At 42.7% G+C, this 24,457-nt stretch overlaps 1 protein-coding gene across 3 annotated transcripts in view; it reads right to left on the bottom strand.

The window, feature by feature from the left end:
• Positions 1-24,457, bottom strand: part of DDC (dopa decarboxylase) — a 90,993-nt gene that overhangs the window by 64,668 nt on the left and 1,868 nt on the right. The gene's annotated exons all lie outside the window — the stretch shown is intronic.

Raw genomic sequence — 24,457 nt, 5'->3', positions numbered from 1 at the left:
AAAAGTCATTTAAGGACTAGCATGCAATTAAGTAATTACTGGGCTGAACAGAACAGCAGTCAACATGGCAACAAATTACTGTAATGGTATTTTTTTTTTTTTAAGAAAAAGGAAAATTAGACAAAAAATATGTTTGCATCTCAGATTTTTGGCTAGAGCTGGAATGGAAATCAGGCAAAGGCAGGAACATACTCATCAGGATGTACAATAGAAATATGTATCAATAACCTTGAAAAGGAGGAGGCAGAGGTAGGCGTAAGAACAACCCAGGGCATGAATTCACACAACAGTTGTGTGCCGTGGGCAGATATACTTGAGATCAGCCTTATAACTAGCTGAGCTGCTGATGCAGCTACAGAGAATCCTCACACTTACATACAATCATAATAATGCATTCTATTTTTTGTGCCTTATCTTTCATTAGCACAAAATGCATTTCCAAGGCTCTGGGTTTTACCTTTTGAATTTAAACTTTTCATTATGAAGCGGAACGCGGAATAAATAAATAGACTCTACAACTTAATATAGTTATGAAGTGGGTATGTATGCCAGCGGCCGGCACAAGTGAGATAGCTCTCCAAAATCTTGTGCTCCGAGCTGGAGTTTGTCCCACAATTTTATTCACAACGGTGTTCCATATGCAATACATTACTCAACTTTTCTATGCATATTCAACCCCTGGCCCCGCCTGTCTTCGCCTCTCATGCTAAATAGGTCCACGCCCTTCTGGGCATGCATGGTTTTTTGTAGTGGTCTTTACAGGGTCACCGGTGGTCTTTTGAGGCTGAAACCATAGCCTTCTTCTGCATTGAACTTTTGAACTCTTCTCCTCTGCGCATGCGCTTTTGGCTTTCTGCTCTGTTATCTGGATAAGTCCATCCTTGACAGAGGGGCCTCCTTATCTGAGTTCTTTGCATTCCTGGTCTTCTCTGGTATTTGTCTTTTTGCAAGAAGCTTTAAAGAATCTTTTTTTTTTTCTATGTCTTTTGCGCCATGGCAGAGGTTTCTTAAAATTTAACACATGATTCTACAAACATGATACATTAATTTTGATACATTCATTTTTGATACATTCATTTTGTTAGCTCAAGTGATCTCTGGAAAATCTCTTATTTCCCTTGGTTTTTCCAGGCCCATGCTCTGTGTTCTGAGGGGTATAGTACTGACTTTTCATGACTCAACCCTAGAGCAACAATGGGGTGAATAGTGTGAACCGTGGCATTACGAATAGTGAGCACAAAGGCAGTAGCAGTGCTAGTGGTGGGATCATATGTAAAATTTATCATGGTCTACCAAGACTGGAGGTCTCTCTCAAAGTCGGTAGCACTGTCCCAGACAACTTTTCGTATTTCAGCTGGAAACACCCCTTCACTCCCTTCCCTTATGATTAAAGCAGCTGTTGACTGTATCCATAATTGCGCTTGTATACAGCTAAGGGCTAAAGATATGTTCTCTTGTGCTCTTTCTAATGCATCTACCAGTAAGCTATGGTCCTGATCTTCAAAGTCTCTTTATTTTGGCAGCACTTTTGAGACTTACCACTGACTGTTTCCTAGTGCTAATAGAGATGACTGTAAAGGCTGTTTGAAATTTTGTTACATCGCTAGTCGCTATAGCTAATTTATTCATTAATATTTCGGAGTCAATCCCGTTCAAAACTCCCAACCCGGTTTCTAATATCCTAGTTAAATCCCTTTGCATTCTATATCAGAGGTGTACTTGTTTTTGTAGCCACTTTGTCCATCCTTCGAAGGATGACCTTAGGAAAGGGGAGCAGGCTGGCTGAATTGTCGAGATATTAGCTTGCATTAATAGTTCAACATGTTTAAGGGACCATTCTGGGTTAAATAAAATTTTTTTTGGCCCGTATTCCTTATAACATATGGCCCGATTTTATAAACTCTGGGTCTAAGATTGAATGGTATATTTTGGGTTTGCGCTTGAGTGCTGGAGTGGGTTGTAGTAGGTTTGGCTATAGCACTTATTGTAAATTTGAAAGACAGTCTAATAGTGTTATGGGCTCAGAGGTAAACCACATCAACAGTTTGTCTTAATTTGAATTTGTATCAACAGTCTAATTTACTTGGATGATTGCAGATCTTCTGGCGCTTATTCACACTGATTTGGGTTACTTTATTGTGGGTAGTCCCATTAATTATCTGACACCCTATTTCAATTACCTCTCCTATGGTCTCTTGAAGTGACCACAACTTCTGTTTTTGCCACTCTTGTTGTATATATATTTGGTTACTGTGCATGACCAGAGTTGTTAGATTTAAACCTTTTAAACTGGAAGACTTCCCCATGGATTGAGTAAAGGCTTGGAACCAAAGCCATTTAGCGTTGTTTTGACTAGGTTTACCTTGGAATTGTTGGAATACAGCTATGATTGTAAACAACATTTCAGCAAGAGTCCCCACCCACCATGATATATTCATTTTGTCCAAGTAAATTTTGGTTTCAGTTCACTATCACCCGGTATTATCTTCTAAGTGTCTTCCGGAGCTTTCTTAACCCGGGTGTGGTGAATCCACGTGTTTTGTTCTTTAATCTTGATTGCAGTGAAGGTAGTAAGGAGTACTTGGTATGGTCTCTCCTACTGTGGTTCTAGGGCTTTCTCTGTAAGAGACTTATTATATACATAGTCTCCAGGTTGTATGTCATGTACCGGTGCGTCCAGCTCTGCACCCTGAGTTCTAGCCACATATTTCTCAATTACTCTAAGTTGTTTATTTAGAGCGATAATATAGGAGGTTAGTGATACGTCCTTGTGGGAACTCAAAATGTCTCTCAGACATTTTTAGAGGTTCCAGGCCTTGGTCAGAAGCATTCTAAACCCTGGCAGACAACTGAAAAACAGCTGTGATTTTGAGTTTGAGCCATGGAATTAATTACCAACTTTGGAGGTGGAACAAGCAGTCACAAAAGGTTAGATAGTATAGTAAAAGTAGTTACAAAGTAGAGGGGAAATTTTTTTAGTATTGTACAGGGGGGTTATAACACATATACGGGGGGTTTTCACTTTGTACATGGGGGTCAGAAGTTCTAAGATGGAGGAAAGTGGGCTGATCCTGTTCTTCCTCTTTCTTTTTCCTTACCTCCATGTTCTTGGTGATGTTGGCACTCGCAGATTGGTTTAGAGTAGAAAAACACTTGGCAACGTAGGTAGTAGGTATTGGGGAATAATTGTAAACATGTTATACGTAATATATCATATAAAAGATAGCAGCAGCCCTGGGTGGGGAGAGAGACGAAGAAGACAGCAGACAGAGAGGATGTCAGTGTGTGTGTGTGCCTCTACCCAGGCCGCTGATCAAATAGCCGCAGTCCAAGAACATAATCTGTTAGATAACTAGCAATAAACTGCCTTGAGACCGAACAGCTAAAGCCTGCAGAGTTTTTCTTTGGAAGCACGGGTTGGAGGAGGAATTTCACCACCACATGAGATCCCAGAGCAAGGCCGGGGTTCTCACAATTGGCGTCCCTGGGTGGGCATCAACAAAAAGAAGAAAAAGAAACATCAAACAACCTCCAACCTTCATCGGCAGAAAAAGAAAGAAGAAGAAGAAAAAAAAAAAAAAAAAAAGGAAGAGCAGTACACACTCTCCGCAATTTCAAGAGAGGGAGCAGAAGGCTCAAGATAAGAACCTGACCTTCACCAAGGCATTTCGTCTGGAGGACAGCCAGGAGGAGAGAAACCAGAAGCGCGCCTGGTATTCCTCGCCTGTGGCCTGCTGGACGATGGACAGTGCCATCTCCGGACTGACTTCATGCTGACTCAGCTTTTGGTGAGAATGGTCGAAATTAAGAACATGGGGAGGGAAAGATTTTTCCCAAGGACACACCAAAGATTTTTTTTAGCCCTATAGGGCGAAACTTCTACCCATCAGGTAGAGACAGCCCAAATGAAATGAAAGCTTTGTTATTATAGGTGCGGTGTAGTCACTCGCACACAGATGTATATTTTTTCTTGGGATTGAATTTTTGGCAAAGGATCAATAAGTAACTTTATTACTGAGCCACAAAAGGACAAAAAGATAAGACTGCTGCAAAACTTTTGCTTTTAACAAGGACAATATTATAGCCAGCTCTACAGCACGGCACGTCCAGCTGGACAGCTGGGGCTCCTATGGAAACACAAAGGGGGAAGATTGCCCAGCCAGCAGCTTGGGGCAGTTTTCCTCACCACAGATCCAGGGGAAGCAGGACTGCCTTCCATGGACAATCAGGGGATGGTCTGTCATCATGCCCTGTGTGTCCGGGTTCCCACTGTTTCTCAGTTTCCCTCGAACCTCAATCCCTGAGCTCCTCCAATGCAAATCCCCCAGACAGAGAGATAAGCCAAGCACAGCTGCAGCCCCCGGTGGGGGAAGGGACCAAGCGCTGCTTGAGTCCAAACCCGCGGCGGGAGGGGCAGCGGCGGCGGCAGCATCTCCGTGGGGGAGGGTGTAGAGTGAGTGCAGAGCAGAGAGGGAAGAGGAGGGGAGAGGAGAAATCTCTCGTGGCTGCTCGGGCGGGGAGTTCAAAACAGCCTGCGGTGCAGGCGAGAGGGGACAGCAGGAACAGCGCAGACACAGGGCGGCAGGGGCGCGGGTGCAGCGGCCAGGCGTCCCGAGCGTCCCGTGGCGCGTTTGGTGTCGAGAATTCGTGAAGCCACAAGAGCGGCCACCCAAGAGGCAGGGGGCAGCTCCCGGATCGCGGCAGCCAGACCCGCTGAGGAAATAGCAGAGGGACAGCGAGAGGCGTCCTTCGCTGCAACTCAGGCGGTGGGCGCGCGTGAAGGTCGAGCAAAGCCCGAGAGCCACGGGTGCAGGGGAATTTTCGCATCTGGAACGCGTGGGGCGGGCGCAGGCGGGGCGGAGCCGGTGCGCGCGGGCTGTGGGTGCTGGAACAGTCAGGAGAGGGGCAAAGCGAGATGGGAGACATCGGGGCCGAAATGGGAACAGAGAGGGTGATTGCGTCAGCCCGGGGGGGATGGCAGTGGCTCTGAACTGGGCGCTGCGAGCCGGAGTTAGGCGAAAGCACAGCCGGGACCAGAGCAGGAGCGTCCTCACCCCCGGGGTGACACAGGCAGGGACGGGGCGTGGCCAGGATGACTCAGGGCACGGTCCGTCGCAGTTCCCATGGCAACAGCCAGCACAAACCCACAGCCACCCCTGTGAGTTTCAGACACGGCCAGAACAGAATAGTTATTGCATCAAGAATCAGTTACACATAGATCGGTTGTCAGAAGAAATGTTAGACTGAAAGTTTATCAGGAATTAGTACGGGGTTTGCGAATGTAAATCAATTGTCGGAAGTACATATTGGAGAGCGAAGTGCATGGAACCGTGGCGCGGGGTCTTTCGCATCTCGAGCGCGGCACAGGCACTGACAGCGTCAGTGGTGGCGGCGGCCCCAGCCAGCCAAGTGCCCACAGGCTGCGCGGTGACCGCGCGGGGGGGGAATCCCGAGCGCGGGACGCGGCGCGGGGCGCGGCGGCGGCGGGGAGCGGCGGTCGCGCGCTGATGACGTCAGCAGAGCGCCGAACCACGCTGAGCAGGGACAGACACCGGGGCCGGGCGGGACGACCCGAGCGGGACCGGAATGGTGCCGGGTTCAGTTGGGCGTGAGAGGGGACATTCCCGAGCTCACGGCCGTGGCCGGGGCCGGCGCGGCGGGGTGCAGTCGGGGCTGGTGTTCCTTCTCTCGTTCCCATGGCGACACAGACAGAGACGGGTGAATCCAGGCTGCGCACTGCGTTTGCAGAAGTTAAAGCGAACGCAGAAGTGTCTGAGGGACAGGTTTCAGGCACGGGTCCAGTGCAGACGACACTGGGCGTGAGCGGGGGCTGAGAGCAGGAGAGAGACACAGTCACCCCAATGCGGGCAGAAGCGGGGTGTGACTGTGCCAGAACTGCTCCCCTGCACACCGCTCAGGCTCGTGCAAGCGGGGACTGGGCAGAACCAAGGCAGGGATTTCTTTAGTCGCTGCCTCTCCACAGCAGAGCTGCGGTGTGACAGATGCCGAGGCTTTTTCCACTGCAGTGCACATCCAAACATTAACAACAAATACATGGCACAGCCCAGAAACCACAGCAGCCAAAGTAAACAACTTTTTGTAAGCACATCTATTGTACCAAGTGTTGTCCCACAGCAATGATGAGATAGAATTCCAACATTCACCCAAAAAATAAGATACAGCTAAGTCGCCACTTGAAATCATAAGGGTCTCCTTCAAACTTCTCCAATGTTTCTAAACGCTAACCCCAGATTTCTTAGTTAGGTGAGAGAATTGATCAGGAGATGCACCCATCTGGTGTGATATTGTTTATGGAACACAATGTGGAAAAGAGATATCATAATGAGAATTGAGATAGAAAATTGAATAGCATGAAACTTTAGTAATTTATTATGTTAAGGTTTAAGTTGTATTTTAGCATTCTATTAATAATAGAATTGAATTTTATATATAGTTTAAGTTTAAGTTAAGTATTGTTTAATTAGAGTATATAACTTTAAGTTTATCTTAGTTTGGGCCCTGAAAAAGCTAAGTTTATAAGTGTTTAATCGATAATGGATTTATATATTGTTAATTTGATATATATATAGATTTCATAAAGTTAATATAATTTAGAGATTTTTTACCAATATTTTATATGTTAAGTTTAAGTAATGTTTAATTCAAAAATTATTTTAAGTTTTTCAAAGGTTAAGTTTGTTTAATTAACAAAGTTTAGTTGTTTTTCTTTAAGGATAAGAAGGTTTTAATTGAAAGAGTTTATGAGATGATAATAAATATTAAGTTAAAGAGAAGACAGTCTATCAGATTCTTGGTTTTATTTTAGTCTTTTCTGTTTTATTGTAAGCTTATCAGTGTATAAGAGTCTTGAAGAAATTTATTCTGAGTTTTTCTGAGATCGATTTCATTGTTTAATGATCACTTGTTTATTTTGTTATTTCTTTGTGTAATGATACAAAGGGTGTTTGTTTCCAAATTCTTTCTTTTGCGTTTAACTATTTAAGTGTTTTATAAATGTTATTGTTAAGAAATTTTATCATGTTATCAGGTGAAGCTCTGTGCTTTGTTTTTTCATAGCGAATTTTCATATGTTTTATTGTTGTTTTTGTAATCTCATCCAGGTTACATGTCATTCTGAAGTCTCATTTTGGATTTTAACTATGTTGTGCATTTTTTTAGGTGAACTCTTTGGTTTGTTTTTACATTTCTTGTGAGTGGAATCATTGCATTTCTATTTTTTAACATTCTTGAATGTTTTTCAGAAAATCTCAGAGACAGATGCCTGAAGCATTCTGACAGCCTTTTGTTAATTTTATGGTTTCTTTCAATTGAAAAAACATCTATTTCCTTCAAAGGAGTTTCAAGAAGAATGAATCCTCGTGTCATTTGATCAATTTATCAGTTTGAACTTCGAGTGTTTATTTTATATGAAAATGTTATAATAAGTTGTTATGTTTTAGGTATCATATATGTAATGTTAGTATAAGCTTTGTTTAAGATAGTATGTTAAAGAGCATCACTCCAATTTAAAGTTTGGGTTTTGGCCAGGCCCTGATTTTAACTTGGACGGATGAGTTTGCCAGCAAAATTCAGAGGTTTTTGCACAAAAATGAATGTTATGTAGATCATTTTGATCCACCGATTCGATCCTACACATGTGACAGCTGACACAGCTTTGGGGTGAGACTTGTCAACCCTGCCCGGGAAGGGATGTCAATTTTCACTGGAAACAAATGTTTCAGCTGTTTGCAGACTCTGAACCACTGGCACAATGTTTCTGATAATTATGCTTTGTTCAATTTTATATATGTTATTTAGAATCTTTCTTTTGAACTCTTTTGAATTGTTATTGATTTTGATAAGTTTTCTGCATTTTATTATTAAGATATTTTATCTTGTTCTATATTATGTTTTATATTTTAACCTTCTTGTTTCAAAAGAAAAGAAGAGAAAGAGAGAAAAAGGAAAAATGGTGTAAAGAGAAAAAAGAAAAGAAGTGAAGAAGTGCCTGAAATAAGGCTGGAATAAGTAATGAAAATTCTGTATATTTTAATCTTTTGAGATAATTCTTTTGTAGATTTGATTTCGCTGATTGTCGAGGAAAATATGAAGAGAGTGCCAGACACTGGACGGATCAAATTGATAAAATCAGTCAAGTTAATAACTTTGAGCAAGGATCGTGGTAATGTTTTCATAGAAGTTTAAAGTATACCTACTTGTTTTTAGCTTACAGGCCCTCAAAAGGTGTTCCTATAGATTTAGAGATAATGGCTCAGATCATTGTTAAGGCAAACACCGGATTGCTGACAATGTCAGGCAGAGATTTCTTAATCATTCATTTACATTTAAAGAAAGAAAAAATATTTTGAGTGGACAATCCAAAGTCACAAGATTTTTCAATCACGTTGTTAGAATACCCAGAAGTTTGCACAGTTCATTTTTTAGCTCACGAAACGTTAAATACAAAAATAAGTTTTAGAGAGAAATCAAAAATAAGTTAGGAATCAATAGAAAAGATGACAGTGTTTACTGATAGTTCAAGGAAAGCTCACAAATCACATGGAAAATTCCAAAAATAGAGAAATGGAAATCAGATGTAAAAAATGGTACAAGGCTCACCACAAATTGTAAAATTAGTAGCAATAGTCAGAGTTTTTCAGTTATTTCAAAAACCATCAATCTGATCACAGATTCAGTGTATATTGCAAATGTGGCCAAACAATTAGAAGAATCACTTTTAAAACATATAGACAATGAAGTTTTATATTCATATCTATTATGCATGAAAATAATCCTAAAAGACAGAGAACATAAATATTTTGTTATGCACATCAGAATGCATTCTTCATTTCTGAGGTTTTTAGTAAAAGTAAATGTTCAATAGACAGATTCACAGTGTCCATCTCACAAACACTGCCAGACATTTTTGAGCAAGAAAAATTGAGCCATGCATTTTTTCACAAAAGTATACAGACATTGATGGAATCCTTTTGCTTTCTAAAGGTCAGGCAAAGGAAATCATCAGTGCTTGTCAGAGTGTCAGTTTGTACAGCGTCCTGTATTTACAGGAGTGACCAATTTGAGAGGTTTGAAAAAGTCTTCAGCTGTGGCAAACTGATGTCACAAAATATGCATCTTTTGAGAGGTTTGAAAACATTTGTGTTTCAGTTAATATGTTTTCACATTTATATTTCAGTTCACACATTTTCAGAAGCAATTTTTGGATCATGATATACACGAGAAACCACAGAATATATCATACCTTAAAATCCATTTGGATAAACAGAAAAGGAGGAGGCAGGAGCAACATCTCACATGCAGTTGAACAGAGTTTTGTATGTGAATTGTCAGACATTTTACAAACAGTGCACGAGCAGTGCTAAGGGAAAATTCTTTAGTTTTGGTCAAAAACCCAGAGTCAGGACAAATTGAAAGTTCATTTACATTAATAACTTGGGGCAAGGGTTTTGTTTGTGCTTCTATAGAACGAGGATCAAGTGGGTGTCGGCAAGGCACGTGAAACCTTATCGGGTGCAGATGCCAGTGAACATGGACCAGAGAAGCAGAGAAGCAAGCACGCAGACAAAGATGGACAGCAACGCTGCAGACAACTCGTCAGACAACGATTGGGAACTCAGAGACTTGGGGTTTTTCTGGGGAATCAAGTGTTGTTTGGATGTTGCTGCATTGCGGGGTTTCTCACAGAGGTTGGGGACATGGACATGGGGTTCAGACAGATAGTGTTCATGTGCTTCATTCCCTTGCTTGTTGCCTTGGGCAATGGGACAGGCTTTCCCATGAGACAACCAAGGGAAAAGGTGTGGGAGACTTTGGCAAAGGCAGCGGGTCTGGACAGCATTTGCCTGACCCATTCAGAACTGGGGAAACAATTTTTGACATGCTTGGTAGGTGTGCCAGTGAAGGAATGACCAATTCCAGGGGACACCCCTCCAAAAGGTTCTGAAGTCCTTTTTGGATCCTGTGGAGGGATGGCATGTCTGGACACAGTTCCTTCCTGTGGCTCACATTGAACCTCCAGAGTTGGAAATTTTTTGGATCAACAAAAATGGAATTTGGTATCAAATTCAATCCATTGAGAGTGGCAAAGATAGATGATCAGATAGTAGATATCATTCCAAATCAGTTCTTTTATAGAAATGCCTGGTGCAATCACACCAAAGTGACAAGCAAACTATCCCTTCAACACCCAGCCAATTTACCGAAGGGAGTGTTTTTTGATTTGCAGGGACAGAATTTGGCCTGCTATCCCTGCAAAAGTCAAGAGCAGTCCATGCAGCATTGAGGAACTTGCATTGATAACGCCTGATTTGAGAACTTTAAAGGAGCAGGCACACAGGAAAGAGAAAAGATCCTTTGAACAATATAGCCAAATTGTGATAATGATGTCTGTACTTGGGACAAGGCTCGGAGAATTGCAGTAGCAATTTTCTCACCCCAAAAACAGCGTTGGGGGTGGCCTTGACACAACTGGACCACATAGCATACTGGATTGAGCAAACACAGTCGTGCCATTTCGTCTGCACTGAGTGACATGTTAACAGACATCAGCAGTGCAAGACAAGCGGTGCTTCATAACAGGGCAGCAGTTGGTTATTTGCTGCTGTCACATGGGCACAGATGTGAAAAATTTGAGGGGACATGCTGCATGAACTTGCTTGATCATTCAAAATCTATTCATGAGCATATGAAACAGATGCAAAGTAGTATCAGCAAATTGAGAAAAAAGAAACAGGATTCTGGTGAAATGATTTCATTGGCTTTTTTAATCTTTCACCATTGTGGAAAAAACTTTTTAAAATAGTGTTATATATACTTATAGGGTTTGTAGTTCTACTTGTTCTGCCATGCATTTTCATGTGCATTCGAAGAGCCTTGAACAACATGGCAAAGCAGGTGTTTCTGGTTCAAACAGAGAGGGGAGATGTGGGAACTCAAAATGTCTCTCAGACATTTTTAGAGGTTCCAGGCCTTGGTCAGAAGCATTCTAAACCCTGGCAGACAACTGAAAAACAGCTGTGATTTTGAGTTTGAGCCATGGAATTAATTACCAACTTTGGAGGTGGAACGAGCAGTAAAAGTAGTTACAAAGTAGAGGGGAAATTTTTTTAGTATTGTACAGGGGGGTTAAAACACATATACAGGGGGTTTTCACTTTGTACATGGGGGTCAGAAGTTCTAAGATGGAGAAAAGTGGGCTGATCCTGTTCTTCCTCTTTCTTTTTCCTTACCTCCATGTTCTTGGTGATGTTGGCACTCAGAGATTGGTTTAGAGTAGAAAAACACTTGGCAACGTAGGTAGTAGGTATTGGGGAATAATTGTAAACATGTTATACGTAATATATCATATAAAAGATAGCAGCAGCCCTGGGCGGGGAGAGAGACGAAGAAGACAGCAGATAGAGAGGATGTCAGGGTGTGTGTGTCTCTACCCAGGCCGCTGATCAAACAGCCGCAGTCCAAGAACATAATCTGTTAGATAACTAGCAATAAACTGCCTTGAGACCGAACAGCTAAAGCCTGCGGAGTTTTTCTTTGGAAGCACGGGTTGGAGGAGGAATTTCACCACCACATGAGATCCCAGAGCAAGGCCGGGGTTCTCACATGTCCTGGGCAGATGTTCTCTTCTGCACCCCATATGGTCTCCCATAAAGTAATTCAAAAGGACTCAGTTTTTCTTTGGTCCTGGGTTTGGTTCGAATCCGCAGTAGTGCTAATGGGAGGGATTGAGGCCACGGCAAATTAGCCTCCTGTCCCAATCGTACAATTTGTTGTTTGATCAAATGATTCATTTTCTCTACTTGACCACTGGATTGTGGGTTATATGGGGTGTGAAGTTCTCAGTCTATGCCCAAGTATTGGCTCACCTGTTGTACTAATTTTGCAATAAAATGTGATCCTCTATCTGAGGAGATTGTGGCCGGGACCCCGAATCGTGGTATGATTTCTTGTACCAATACCTTAGTTACCTCCTGAGCTTTAGAAGTCCTGGTGGGGAATGCTTTTGGCCATCCTGAAAAGGTATCTGTTAAGACCAATAGAAACTTATACCCTCCTTTTCCTGGCAATTCCGTGAAATTAATCTGCCACTGTTGCCCCGGCCCTTGGCCTTTCCCAATCTGGCCAAGTTTTGGTTTGGGAATATTCTTGGGGTTTGTCTGGAGGCAAAGGTCACATTGTCGAGTCACTTGAGTGATAGTGGCCCGTAAATGTCTGGCTATGATTCTTTCATTCAGATATTTATACAGAGCATCAATTCCTCAATGTGTTTTTGGTGCTCTTCCCTTACTAGGGACCATAATGAATAGGAGGGTATGACTAACTTTCCTTTTATGGTGGCCCATCCCTCTGGGTTGTAATCCCCTTTTTGTTCTTGAATCAATTTTGTGTCTAATTTATTGTATTTTGGCTTACCTTCAAGGGAAATTTGCCCATCTGGAATCAGGGCTGCTTCATTTATTATTTCAATTTTTGCTGCTTCTTTTGCTTTCCTATCCGCCAGCTCGTTTCCTTCTTCTGAGTTTATCCTCTGATGTGCTTTAATGTGCATAATCGCTACTTTCTCTGGCAACTGAACTGCTTCTAGAACTTGCAGTATTTCAGATGCATGTTTAATGTTTTTCCCTTGAGAGTTCAGCAGTCCTCTCTCTTTCCAGATGGCTCCATGAGCGTGCACTACTCCAAATGCATACTTTGAGTCTGTATATATATTTATCTCTTTCCCTTTTGCCAATTCTAAGGTTCGAGTTAGAGCGACTATCTCGGCCTTTTGTGCAGAGGTATTCGTTGGCAGGGGTCCAGATTCTATTACCTCTTTGCAGGTAGTTACTGCGTACCCGGCGTGCCGTTTTCCACTGATGACGTAACTGCTTCCATCAGTAAACCAGACTTCTGCATTCTCAAGAGGGGTGTCCTTCAGGTCAGGGCGGCTGGAATAGGTGGCCTCGATGGTCTCTAGGCAGTTGTGTTCTACTGGTTCTCCTTGGTTTCCACTGAGGAAGGAGGCTGGATTGACAATGTTAGTCACTACTATCTCTACATCATCTTGCTCTACCATAATAGCTTGATATTTCAGGAATCGCTGTGGGGAAAGCCAGTGCCCACCTTTCACTTCCAGTACTGCAGACACCATGTGGGACACTAGCACAGTCATTTTCTGGCCCAGGGTGAATTTACATTCTTCTTGGATGTTCATTATGACCGCTGCCACAGCCTTGAGGCACCCAGGCTACCCTTTAGCGGTTGTGTCTAATTGCTTAGAGAAATAAGCAACTGCTCTCCGGTATGGGCTGAGGTCCTGTGCTAATATTCCCAAGGCAATTCTTTGCTTTTTATGGGAGAACAAAAGGAAAGGCTTATTCACGTCTGGCAATCCCAGAGCTGGAGCTGACATGAGGGCTTTTTTCAGTTGGTTGAAAGCCTGCGTATCTTCCTTTGTCCATTGGATGTCCCTGCTTTCGGTTGCAATTAATTCATATAAGGGCTTCACAAATAGTCTATAATTATAGATCCATAATCTGCACTACCCCGTCATCCCTAGGAAAGTTCGTAATTCCTTTACAGTTTGAGGTTTTGGGGTTTGACATATTGCTTCCTTCCGGCTTTGGCCCAGGCTACATTGTCTAGCACTGACTTCGTAACCCAGATAAATTACTTTCTGTTTGACTACTTGGGCCTTTTTCTTTGATACCCGGTACCCTTGGAGCCCCAGAAAGTTCAAGAGGCTTACCGTCCAGGCCACGCATGCTTCCTTCGTTCGTGTGGCTATCAGGATGCCATCTACGTACTGCAGCAGCTTCCCTTCTTCAGGAGGGGCTTTCCAGGTCTCTAATTCCTTTGCAAGTTGCTCTCCAAACAGAGTGGGTGAGTTTTTGTATCCTTGTGGGAGTCTCGTCCACGTAAGTTGGGTCTTTCGCCCACTTTTGGGGCTTTCGCATTCAAATGCAAAAATTTTCTGACTGGCTTCATGGATAGGAAGGCAAAAGAAGCCATCTTTTAAATCTAAAACGGTAAACCAAGTTAATTCGGGTGTTAAGCAAGTTAATAACGTGTAGGGATTGGCCACCACAGGATATAGATCTTCAGTTACCTTGTTCACAGCTCGCAGATCTTGTACTGACCGGTATGACCCATCAGGTTTGCAGACCGGTAGGATAGGGGTATTAAAATCAGACTGACATTCCTTTAATAATCCTAGACGCAAAAAGTTCTCAATTACTGGGCTAATCCCTTCCCTATCCTCCCTCCTCAAGGGATACTGTTTAACTCTGACTGGTTGCATTCCTTCTTTTAGCTGGATCTGTATAGGGGAAGCATTTTTTGCTCTCCCTGCTACATCAGAGGCTCACACCCCAGGGAATACCTGATCTATTATCTCTTTATCAATTTCAGTTTCTCTCGTGATTCCATTAGTGGTTAATATTAAACTTAATATTTCTACATATTTTTGATCGTTTACCTCCAGGGTCATCTCCCCATTTTTAAATGTAATGGTCGCTTGTAATTGTGCTAGCAAATCTCTGCCCAAAAGTGATTCAGGGGAGTTTGGCATATATAGGAATTTGTGGATTCCCCACTGCTTTCCCAGTTTGTATTTGAGTGGCTTGAAGAAAAATGCCTTTTCAGTTTGGCCAGTCGCACCCGTAACTATAGCATAATTATTTCCTATGGGCATCAGAGCTGTATTTAGAACTGAGTATGTTGCTCTAATGTTAATTAGGAATTTTACTTCCTTCTCCATTTCCCCCAGCTTCAGATTTATAACCAGAGGGCCTGCTGGGGTAGTCTCCTCCGGTCCTCACTATTTTTCTTGCACATGGGCTACTACTTCCCCCCTTTGATTCCCTTGTCCATTTTGTTTCCATTCTGGACAGCCCCTCTTCCAATGGCCCTGTTTCCGACAGTTTGCACATTGATTTCTGCCCAACTGGGGGGGGCCTTGCCTGGATGGCCCCTGCCTGCTGCTATATTTTCCTCTTTGCTCTTCCTGTACTATTGCTACTAAATTTTTCATCCCTCGCTTATATCCTTCTTCCCTGTTGCTAAAGACCCTCTAAGCTTCTCCCAGTAGAGTTTCTAAATTCTGGGCATTTTCTTCTCGAATCTTTTGGAGTTTGCGCTTAATAGCCCCTGTGGACTGCCCCAAAAATAGATTAACTAGTTGTTGTATCCCCACCTCAGATGCAGGGTCTAGTGGTGTATAGCGCTGCATTGCATTTCTCAAATGGTCTAGGAACTCTGTGGGGGATTCTGAGGGTCCCTGTTTAATAGCATATAGAGCTGACCAATTTATGGTTTTAGGCATTGCTCTTTCTACTCTTAATACCACCCAGTCTTGATATTTCTTTAGCTTTTGTCTCTCTTCTAGTTGGTTTGGGTTCCAGCCCGGATCTTGAAGTGGAAAATGTTCTCTTAGATCTACTTGTTGTTGCCTAAAGTGATCTGCTACCAGATCTCCTGCTGTTTTTAGAACTAACTGCTTTTCTGTTTCAGTGAATGCATCTAATAACAATTGAATGTCACCCCAGTCTGGGTTGTGTTGCTTCATAATGTATCGTAAATGTTTAGCAGTGTTGACTGGGTCATTTCGGTAATCTCCCACGACCCTTTCCCATGCTTCTAAATCAATGGTGGAGAATGGTACCTTAACTAGTACCTTTTTTCCCTCCGATGTTATTGTTTCTCGTAAAGGAGCTTGCAATATTTGTCCTCTGGTTCGAGATGCAACTGGGCTGCTTATGGGGGTTGGAGCGTGTGTTCTTTCTGAAGGAAGAGAAGGGGTAGGTGGAACAGGTGGTGTAGGTGGTATAGGTGGTGCAGGTGATGCAGGTGATGCAGATGGTGTGTGTAGTGTAGGTGTTGCAGGTGGTGCTGATGCTTCTCCTAAGTTCTCACCCCTTCCTTCTTGCCTTCCTAAGTGAGGACTAGATTGCTTGGATCTTGTTCTTGTTCTTCTAGTGCTGTGCGATAAACTTTATCTATCCTGGTGCACCTCTGTCCTATACTACAGGCTGAACAGCACCGTTTAAGTTTCCCCATTTTGCCTCTGTTTTCTTTTTCAAGAGCTAGAACGAGGGGATCAGAGGGGGCTTTGATGCCACAGTCCCTTTGCCAATCAGGGTTATTTCGGAGGGAGAAAAACATATCGCAATAAGAAACTTCCTCCCATTTCCCTTCCCTTCCCTTCGTAAAAATAATGTTAGCTATAACAAGGTATTATATTTTAATGTACCTGTAGGAGGCTATCTGGCCCCCTCCTCTAGGCGATAGAGTGGCTACCAATGGGAGCAATATTTGATTAAACTCTTTTTATTTTCCACACCCCCTTTGCCTGCTATTTCTTTCCAGTGAGCTGAGATGCATCCTAATGGACTGGCCTTGGATACTTCTGTACTTTGTTTTGCTCTCATTATGTCTCTTTAACTTATTTTAATCACGTATGTAACTTGTTGTTTGCCCTTTCTCGCACAAATTATAAATTCCTACGAGTTTAATCCAGACTATTGGGAAAAAAGAAAAGAAAAAAAAATTTTTTTTTTTTTTTTTTTTTGTTAGTTAGAACTCAGCAGCAGATGCTCTCGATCTTGAACGGCAGTATCACCGCATAACAAACTCTTAGGAACCAGTGATGCTTGTAAGTGGTGACTACAAGTCCTAACTTTTACTAGCTGCACTAGTAGCTAGCCGTGTTTAAAACGATCTTACAAACCGCGGCTATTGGCCAAACTGGGCTTAGAGCACTTTTGTTAGCTCTGAGCTGCGCTCTCGTTGACTAGAGGCAGCCCTTGCCCTGTATACACGCTGCTTCTCAAGCAGATGTGCCCATCTGTTCTATCAGATAGTGCTGACTGAGAGCTGCTTCACCCCCGCGCTTTCAATATCAAAACGCCGCGCCTCGTTCAGGTATTTTAGCACTGCCACGCCTCACCCCCGCACTTTCAACATCGAAACGCCGCGCCTCGTTCAGGTATTTTAGCACTGCCACGCCTCACCCCCGCACTTTCAACATCGAAACGCCGCGCCTCGTTCAGGTATTTTAGCACTGCCACGCCTCACCCCCGCACTTTCAACATCGAAACGCCGCGCCTCGTTCAGGTATTTTAGCACTGCCACGCCTCACCCCCGCACTTTCAAGATCACAACGCTGCGCCGCGTTCAGGTATCTTAGCACTGCCACGCCTCACCCCCGCACTTTCAATATCGAAACGCCGCGCCTCGTTCAGGTATTTTAGCACTGCCACGCCTCACCCCCGCGCTTTCAATATCAAAACGCCGCGCCTCGTTCAGGTATCTTAGCACTGCCACGCCTCACCCCCGCGCTTTCAATATCGAAACGCCGCGCCTCGTTCAGGTATTTTAGCACTGCCACGCCTCACCCCCGCGCTTTCAATATCAAAACGCCGCGCCTCGTTCAGGTATTTTAGCACTGCCACGCCTCACCCTCTTAAACTCACACAGACACCCACACGTATACAAGCACGCATGTCCGGACGTAACAAACACACCACACTGAAACTGGGATTTCTCCCTTTCCCCAAGCCGCTCTATCGACTACGGGGAAACCTTCCCCCCCCTCCAGCTGCACAATCAGCGTCAGGGGAGAACCCCTCTCCCTCCCCAAGCTGCACAATCAGCGTCAGGGGAACCTCTCCTCCGCTGATCTGCTTGCAAGCCCCTTTGGCAAACCTGCGCACAAAAACGTCTTAATGCGACTTATCAGTGCCTTTCCTTAACAAAAGAAAAGAATACATACCGCTTTTGGTCCGCTTATCGACGGGCCGTGGTCTGCTCTCCGTAGTGTACAGCCGAGGCACAGAGTCCCTCCGGGGAAGTGCCCCACGGCGCCTGAGGGTGCCTGCCCTCAGCCGGACCCACAGATGAGCAGAGAAGTCCTGCCGCGGTTGCCAAATGAAGCAATACGTGGAATAAATAAATAGACTCCACAACTTAATATAGTTATGAAGTGGGTATGTATGCCAGCGCCTGGCACAAGTGAGATAGCTCTCCAAAATCTTGTGCTCCGAGCTGGAGTTTGTCCCACAATTTTATTCACAACGGTGTTCCATATGCAATACATTACACAACTTTTCTATGCATATTCAACCCCTGGCCCCGCCTGTCTTCGCCTCTCATGCTAAATAGGTCCACGCCCTTCTGGGCATGCATGGTTTTTTGTAGTGGTCTTTACAGGGTCGCCGGTGGTCTTTTGAGGCTGAAACCATAGCCTTCTTCTGCATTGAACTTTTGAACTCTTCTCCTCTGCGCATGCACTTTTCGCTTTCTGCTCTGTTATCTGGATAAGTCCATCCTTGACAGAGGGGCCTCCTTATCTGAGTTCTTTGCAATTCCTGGTCTTCTCTGGTATTTGTCTTTTTGCAAGAAGCTTTAAAGAATTATTTTTTTTTTTTATGTCTTTTGCGCCATGGCAGAGGTTTCTTAAAATTTATGATGATGATGATTCTACAAACATGATACATTCATTTTGATACATTCATTTTTGATACATTCATTTTGTTAGCTCAAGTAATCTCTGGAAAATCTCTTATTTCAATTATAAGAAATGTCATTTTCAGCTGCCTAGCACAAAAATAGGCCCCTATCCCTGCAGGTACGGCAGGCCTCAGGATGTGGTCCTGCAATACTTACTCAGGAATCAACACCTTTGTACTTGGTCCCCAGGTACCGAAGGAGAATGGCACAATATGGGCCCATTTAAGAGCTGGCAGGGCAGGCAAACCAGGAGACAAGTCTTTGCCTCTGTGAGCAGTGCCAAGAAAAAAATCCTGGCATGTGCAAGGCAACAGAAAACAGGAGAGAGAGCGTGGGAGGCACCTGTCATGTCAGCAAACAGCAAATGAAGGACTTTTGAGAGTTCTGAAAAGATCTTGTAGGAGAAACTTAACATATATAAGTATGTACTTCTATACCCACCTGAATAAAGGCTGTATGTCATTAGCCTCAACAAACAAGGAACGTTTGGCTACATAATTAAATAAATTATAGCTGATGATGAAAAGGAGTATTCTAGGGAAAGATGCCAACATTAAATAAGAATTTCCTTGGATGGAAAAGAATAACGAAGAAACATAAGAATATGCCATATGAAAAAGAAAGATTAAAATGAAAAAAAAAAGAAAAAAAAAAGGAAAATCATGGCAGTATGTGTAACGTGTGCATCCAGTCAGGGGTTGCTGGTTTTTTCTGCTGGTTCAGGCCAGGGCCCTGCTGCTGGCTGTTGACTGCCTGGGGATGCCTGTAATGGCACTCTAACTGGGGTGCAAAATGCTTTTCGTTTGAGTGTGAACATTCCTCAAGGCTTATGCTGTTATTGTTTGCAAAGCTTCACAAATGCTTTCTATTGCTTAATAGGCTAGTTTGAATTAATCCGTTGAATTGGTTAATTAAGGTGAGTGAATACTAAAATAATGCATTTGGTCTCAAGACTTCTATTTCTGAGCAATTACAGTTCTGTATCTACATTTGTTAAGAAGTTTGACTTTGTATACCAGTTTATCATTGATCCTTAATAATAATAGTTTTAAGCAGTCATGCAGAGGTTTTCAAGTTCTCACAATCAAGTATTTCCTCTGATTCTATATTGTGATATTAAGTTTTATTTACATATTATTTTGGAAACATATTGATTTGAAGGAATTTTCCTCATAGATTAAGATCATCACTACATTGCTTTTAATTATTAAACTTTTAGTATTTAATATGAAGACAGCAGACACCTTCCTACTTTCTACTTTTCATTAGAAATGTTTCAAAAATATACTCTCTCCATAATTTTTTTATTTTCAAAAATCAATTATTTTGTTCCCTGGGTGTTTCTACTTGCAAAGCAAAATCCATAAAATTAGCTGGTCTTTTATACTTAGACAGAATATATGATCATCTTATGGAACATCTTCAGTATGTATTAATAATCCTGGGCAACAGACCACAGAATCATAGAATGGGTCAGGCTGAAGGAAACACAGTGGTCATCTGGTCCAACCTCCCTGCTCAAGCAGAGTCATCTCAGAGCAAATGGCACAGCATTGTGTCCAGATAGTTCATTAATATCTCCAGTGAGGGAGATTCCACAACTTCTCTGGGCAACCTGCTCCAGTGCTCAGTCACCTGCACAAGAAAGTGCTTCTTCACATTCAGGTGGAGCTTCCTGTTTTCTGCCCGTTACCTCTTGTCCTATTGCTGGGCACCACTGAGAAGAAGTTGGATCTATCCTCTTGACATCTTCCTTTCAGATATTTATAGACGTTAATGAGGTCCCCTCTCACTTATCCCCTCTGAAGACTAAACAGGCCAAGCTCCCTCAGCCTGTCTTCATAAGAGACACACAATAATCCTCTTTCTCTCCAAAAAAATCTCTTAGATATTTGTCTTTTATTAGAATACAGGCTTACTTATCATCTCCCATGTCAGACCTCTCACCACCCATCACTACAGCAAGTATCCTTTCTGGTCCATTCTGTGTCACATCTTAACCACAGCTGGAGGTCACAGAGTCCTCTACTTCAGCTGCCTAAAATACATGAAAGCCACAATACCTGGGTGTGGGAGGGGACTTGGGAAACTGTCCCCCCGAACTACCCTGGGAGGCGACAAATGTGTAGTTCCCCGCCTCCCCTGTTGTCAATCTTTTTGTTATCCCCTCCCCTTGTCAATCAGTATGTCTGTCATCCCTTGGTTCTAGAAAGTTCTTTGTTCTCTGTATCCCCATTGGTTCCTTCCCTGAAGCCGCTCCTTCCCCTTACCCTCATTTGTTGTAACCCTGTCACTCAACCCTGACTTCGCCCCTGAAGCCTTCCCTCATTGGACATTTCATACCTGGACCCTCCCTCTCTTGTCCCAGTTATAATCCCCACTCCGCCCCCTGCTCGAGGCTCTCAGAGCGAGCTCCCTTCCGGAGAGGTTGTCTTATCTTTGCTCCCTGACTTGCTTTCCCTCAATAAACCCTCCTGGAAACAACGCCGCCTGTGAGTCATCCCGCCTTTAGAGAGGAGGATTATATTATGCTATCCGGCTCCTGAGGACTCGGCTCTCTGACAAGCAGAGTGGTCAGGGACCCAGGGGTCTTCACCTGGGGGCCTTTATATTTGAGAGATACAAAAACTTGCAGTGAAAGGGTAACATTCCACCATCCCATTACCCCCCTCCCCCCTCTCCTTTTTTCCTGCTAAAGATGCAGCCATAGGAACAGGGGAGAAGAGCTAGGAATGTCACATCTTTAATAGTCAGTAGAGAGTTGCAGGAAGTTCAGTACAAATAATCTGAAGCAACGCATAATACAGAGAGGGTTAAGAAGTCTTAAGGGTCAAACTTAGTCTCACCAATGTTGGTGAAACTGTTGGATAAAAATCTCCCTTTAATAACTAGTACAATCAAGAATAGCAAGAAGTTTGGATCCAGTAAGAACAAGTTGGAGAATTAAAGGAAAAATATTCTAGTGACTTTTTGATCAATTGTTGGAACATTTCTTGAACATTCAATATTCTCTCAGATTTTCACTTTCAAAAAGATTTCAGTGCCCTCCTGGAGCATAAGAGAAGATTTCTCTTCAAAGACACTTACACTGTCCTCTGGGGAAGATTCAAATGAGTGGGTCTGGTTAGCTTTGAAAACAGAACAACATGAGAGAAACCAAGGAAAGGATAAGAGAACGAAAGAGTACAGGGAGAAGACAAAGAACTTTTTTCTGTTTTTCAAATTCTAAAAGCCCAAGAGGGACAATTCTGGGAAATTAAAGACAGTACATTAAAAACAGACAGAAGGAAACTCTTTTCACATCATGGGCAGTTAAAACTGTAGAAAATATAATTACCACAGGAAGAATTACAGTCAAGAACTCAGCAAGATTCTGGTCGGTTTGCAGATGTATAAGGATATCAAACATATCAAGAGCAATTTAAAACTGCTGGAAGGCACATGTATTTCTTAAGGGAAAACTGTCCAAGCATTTTAAAACTGCACAAAGACATGTGCTAATCAGATTGAGAGAAAAAGAAAAAGGTCTCTGCAAGATAATGCACCCACAGGATGCCGTTAAAGAAATGGCACCTCCTCTGAAATCCTTTGCATTCATTCTCTCTCCCTCTCTTTAAAGAAGCAGCACAGAAAGGGACAATATCTGCCACACTGAAAGGCCATTTCCTTTACGGTATTGTCCAAGATGAAAAGGTGTCTGCCAGCCATTCTCCCAGCAAGCTGGCATTTCAGCAGTCTTCAGCTTGTCCCATGTGTCTGGAAATGTATATTTGCCTTGAAATTCATAGAACTGGTTCTACGATTAGATGGATCCTTTCTACTTCTCTGAGCTCAGATTGTTTTTAAAAGCAGAAGGCACCATATGTAGTATATCTGTAATTTGCCATCTTGCTTTTTTGCATGACTCGTCAGAGTAATGATGCTTCCCTCGTTATGTCACATTAACTGTACCTGCGCTGTCATGTTTCAGAAAAAAGAAAACCTAAAAACTGTGAGGTTTATTCATTTAAATGAAACAGTTTGTCAATAGCATAACTGAGTGCAAGTGAGGCCAAAACACAGGGAGGTGTTATGAGCCACTTAGCAGCAGCATTACTCTGATGCTGAATTTATAGCCTTCCTAAACAATACACTGCAGTGCATTTTTTTTCTAGGACCTCTTTTTTGCACCAATTTTAGTCTGCTACTTATACCCCGTCTACTGAGCAGGAAGCAATTATTCCCTTCCTTTTTGTAAAATGAACTCCAACTTACATGCCAGTATTACTGACACCAGTGCTTGACGTTGCCCTAGCAATCAGACAGTAGATGGTACTTGGTATATATAAAAAAAAAAAAAAAAAAAAATAAATCTGAAGCATAAGGAATGTCATAAACCCAAGTTTGGCACGACTGGCTTGAAACTCTGAAATGCTAATAATAACCCTGACTTAGGGTTATACATATTCCAGATTCTACTGGAATGCACAGTTGCTGTTACTATGGCTTCAATTGCCTCCAGTGTTAAGGTCAGATGAGTCCCATGTCCTCCCTCCTTATACTCCTTTCAGTGACTGAAACCTTTCCACCTTATCTTTGTTTAAAACGAAACATTCCTAACCTCTCTGCTTCATATCCAGCCTCGCAAAAATAGGCTGTACCTAACAGATGGGGAGATACATCCTCTATGGAGGCTGTTTTGATAGGTGACACAGTACTGGAGTCACATCTTTGCCTTCAAGTCATCCTATGTTCCTACACTGAGACTCACAGCACAGCACTTCACCGAGGGAGAAAAAATGAAAAAAAAAATCATGTGCTGCCATTAATCCTTGCATCAGTCATCAACTTTTTAGGGACAGGATCTCTCTGCCTCTGAAGCTGTAAAAAACAAATTCAGGATTAAAGTAATATGTCTGATGTAATATAAGAATAATAACATTAAACTACATTTGACTCCATGTAAACCACCTAATTCCTCTGAAAACACACAACCAGGAAAGATAAAACTAATTTGTATTTACACCTTCACAAAGCTTAGCAAACTTGCCCTGAATTTTAAAACCAAATGTTCTTTTTGAAACAACAGGGAGGGGGGGGCAGAGGGGGGAAGGGGGATACAGTATTATTTCATAGTACACTGTAAGAGCAACCTTTTAAGCATACAATGCCCTTGCCAGCTCTCTGACAAAGTGCTAAAACTAAAATCCCAATTTTCCAATAAATGACTATTTACCACAATATTTCTTCTCCTGTTTATTCTTTTGGTTTTGAATAGATAGCAATACAATCCACACAGGATCAAGAGAAATGAAAAATGTACAACAAAACAGTTGTTTCATTCCACAATTTTCTACAAGAAAAATACCACAGCTAGGAGAAAAAAATATAATCAGCATGAACTAGCTTAATAGGGAGACACTCATCAGAGGAACATTGGAGGATTGTGGATATGCAGGGGCAACCGAGAGTTGAAGTGAGTAACAGGATTTGGGTATGCTGGAAGTAAATTGAGTTTGTTGTATAGGCTGAACTTTTTTTTTTTTTTCACTTAGCAATAATGAAATCCTGGTGGCCATGTACTTTTATGATTACACAATATATTATCTGTGATTGAAAAAATATACCTTTTTTGTGACTCAGAAAAATGAGGTGAACAGTTCTTCACAGAATCACAGAATGAACTAGGTTGGAGAAAACCTTTGAGATCATCAAGTCCAATCTATGACCTAACACCTCCTCATCAACTAAACATGGCACTGAGTGCCACATTCAGTCTTTTTTTTAACACATCAAGGGATGGTGACTCCATCACCTCACTGGGCAGACAATGAAAGAGTGCCCAACCACTCTTTCAGTGAAGAATTTTTTTAACCTAAACTTCCGCCGCCACAGCTTAAGACTGTGGCCTCTCCTTCTGTCAGAGGTTGCATGTGAGAAGAGACCCCCGACCCGGACCTGGTTACAAACT

The sequence above is a fragment of the Lonchura striata genome, chromosome 1 (genome assembly GCF_046129695.1).
Source record: "Lonchura striata isolate bLonStr1 chromosome 1, bLonStr1.mat, whole genome shotgun sequence".
NCBI classification, from domain to species: domain Eukaryota; kingdom Metazoa; phylum Chordata; class Aves; order Passeriformes; family Estrildidae; genus Lonchura; species Lonchura striata.
The sequence above is the reverse complement of the archived record's forward strand: the minus strand, read 5'-3'. Positions and strand labels throughout refer to the sequence as shown.